Source organism: Tarenaya hassleriana, unplaced genomic scaffold (genome assembly GCF_000463585.1).
Source record: "Tarenaya hassleriana unplaced genomic scaffold, ASM46358v1 Cleome55, whole genome shotgun sequence".
In the NCBI taxonomy this organism is placed as follows: Eukaryota; Viridiplantae; Streptophyta; class Magnoliopsida; order Brassicales; family Cleomaceae; genus Tarenaya; species Tarenaya hassleriana.
Genome location: NW_010968113.1, coordinates 658,764 through 661,218, shown reverse-complemented (window position 1 = coordinate 661,218; position 2,455 = coordinate 658,764). Strand labels below are relative to the sequence as shown.

At 49.4% G+C, this 2,455-nt stretch overlaps 1 protein-coding gene across 1 annotated transcript in view; it reads left to right on the top strand.

The window, feature by feature from the left end:
- The window catches only part of LOC104798657, a 33,001-nt gene that overhangs the window by 20,941 nt on the left and 9,605 nt on the right, over positions 1 to 2,455 (top strand). The window lies entirely within an intron of this gene.

The following is a 2,455-nucleotide window of genomic DNA, read 5'->3' as shown; positions in this document are numbered from 1 at the left end:
CAGCCCGCCCGTTCTGCTTAGCCGGACCGTCCGGTCTGACGACGTGAGACTGAGAAAAATTGCGTCGCCTCTTCTCCATGCTGAGTCACCGCCGGAATTCCAAGGTTTCACCGGCGTTTGACACCTCCTGCTTGATCCAGGAACAGCCCAACCTCCTCTACACCCTGCTTCTTCTGGGACGCGAGAACTGCCCTAGGTCCGCCCATTCCGTCGTTCTTCGCCTCTCACTTCGCCCTCTCACTCCCCCACAAACTCTCTCAAAAGTCCGAAACTTCAACCTTCGATTGGAGTCCCGATTTCTGTCGAAATCAACAAATAACCACAGCAATCAACCCTACAGAACATCCCCAACGAAACCCCGAGCTCGAATTTGAGCTAAGTGAGTGTTTCGGATTATGCCCAAAAATGATAATCAAATTGAAAATGGAGATTTGATTGCTTTGAGTGGAAATTGCATGAAATTGGTGTTAGATTTGGATTCCTGATGTTCTAGGGATCATTTTTATGTATAACTTGTTGAGTTTGGTGCAAAAATTGGAAACCCGAAGTTCCTGGTGCGCCTAGACCGAACGTTCCAGGCATGGACCGTCCGTTCTAGGGTTCGCAGGGTTTCGGGGGAAGAAGACGAGTCCAGACCGTCCGCTCTGGACATGGACCGTCCGTTCTGTACCCAGAACGTCCGTTCCACCTTTCGCGGAACGTCCGTTCCATCTTCGGCCAGACCGAAGGGACCAAGCCACTAGACCGTCCGTTCCAGACGGGGCAGACCGTCCGTTCTGGACACCTGTCTCCCCGTTTTGGTTCGTTCTTTCGGACCGAACGAAATTCGATGCAACCGACCCCTATACGTGACCTACCTAGACCCGTTTCCTACCCGAACCTCATGAAACTTGAATGAAACCGACTTACGGTAAGTAAAACCTTCGGAACGAGCTGAATTGGTAATCCGGAATGGTCGGACCCAATTTGATCGGATCGGAGGATAAAAGGAATCAAATGAATGTAAAGGAAACGAGATAACCAAAATGACAAGTAAGAACGTGTGTATACCCGAATAGGTATAATAATATATGAATGCGTGTGATTGGGGAACCGGGTAATTGGCATGGCGTGAGACTCTATTCCGGAGGGTCGGGATAAGGTTAAGCGTGTGATTGTAGCGGGTTTGAGGTGATATTTCGATGGTTGTATTGTTGGGATCTCCTCTTTATGATCTCTGACCCGGGTCAGGTTTCATATTGAGGAGACATGATTGTGATTGGTTGCCCACGGGCAGAGCTTGGAGCCGATGATACACGTGATAGTCTTGAGTGATTCGGCTATCACGGGGTTGAGGAAATCCTACGGTTACACAGTAACCGCGCCAACGTTCCACTAGCTATGGAACGGGATCGGGATTGAGTGATTCTCCCGGCAGAGACTGGCAATACATTTACCCGTGACTCGGGATTGAGCGATTCTCCCGACGAGGTTATGCGAAGGAACTCAGAAAGACCTGAGCTCGGGTCCGATGAGTTTCTCCGTGGCGGACGGCCGGCGAGAGGTTGTCAGTTGTGTACTGACTTCGCTCGACATAGTCGGTGGTGGCCTGGAGAAGGCACCTGGTGCTCTGGCATCGAGAGGTGACATCGATGTCAGAGGGGATGGTTGATGTATTATGTTTTATGGAGTAGGGATTTGGATGGCGTGTTTTATTGTTCCGGCGATTGCCGAGGAGAGCGGGGGATGTGCGTTGCACATGGAGCGTCCTTACCCACGTGTGTGATGCACACGTGGAGATGATTTGACGGTACGGTTATTACTGAGAGACCCGATGGGTCGAGTTATGACTCGTGTACATATGTCCTGGACTGGTGAGACCAGATCCTTGCGGTATCCTATGTGTGCGATGCACATAGAGATGATTTGACGGTTAAGTCCGATGACTTGTCATTTGGACTGAGTGTGTGTGATAAGTGAATTACTTGTGCGATTGAGTGAATTGTGTTTCCTGGCATGAAGTGTGTATATATGTATACACTTATATCTAGTGTATGTATAATATTGATTGTGTTTGGCCATTTGCAATTTGAGTATGATCTTCGGGTCTAACCCGAAGTACTCACTAAGCACGTAGCTTATGGACGTTGTTATGCAACGTTTCAGACACGGAGCAGTATTGGCAGCAGCAGGACGAGGGTACTGGTGACGTGTGAGGAGCTATCTGGATCATGTACTTTTCTTTCTTTGGACTTATGTTGGCTTGTACGGGCGGTGACCTGACTTTGTATTTTTGTTGTCCATGTGGCGCAACTCGTGGTTTTCGCGGGACACGGGTTTCGGGTGTCACACTGTGCAGATTGGGAAATGTGGAGATTGAGTGGGCGCTTTGCGATTTGGGCGCAAGTGTCAGTTTGCTGCCTCTCTCCATATTTAAGAAACTTAATGTCGGTGAGCTGAAACCGACAAGGATGAC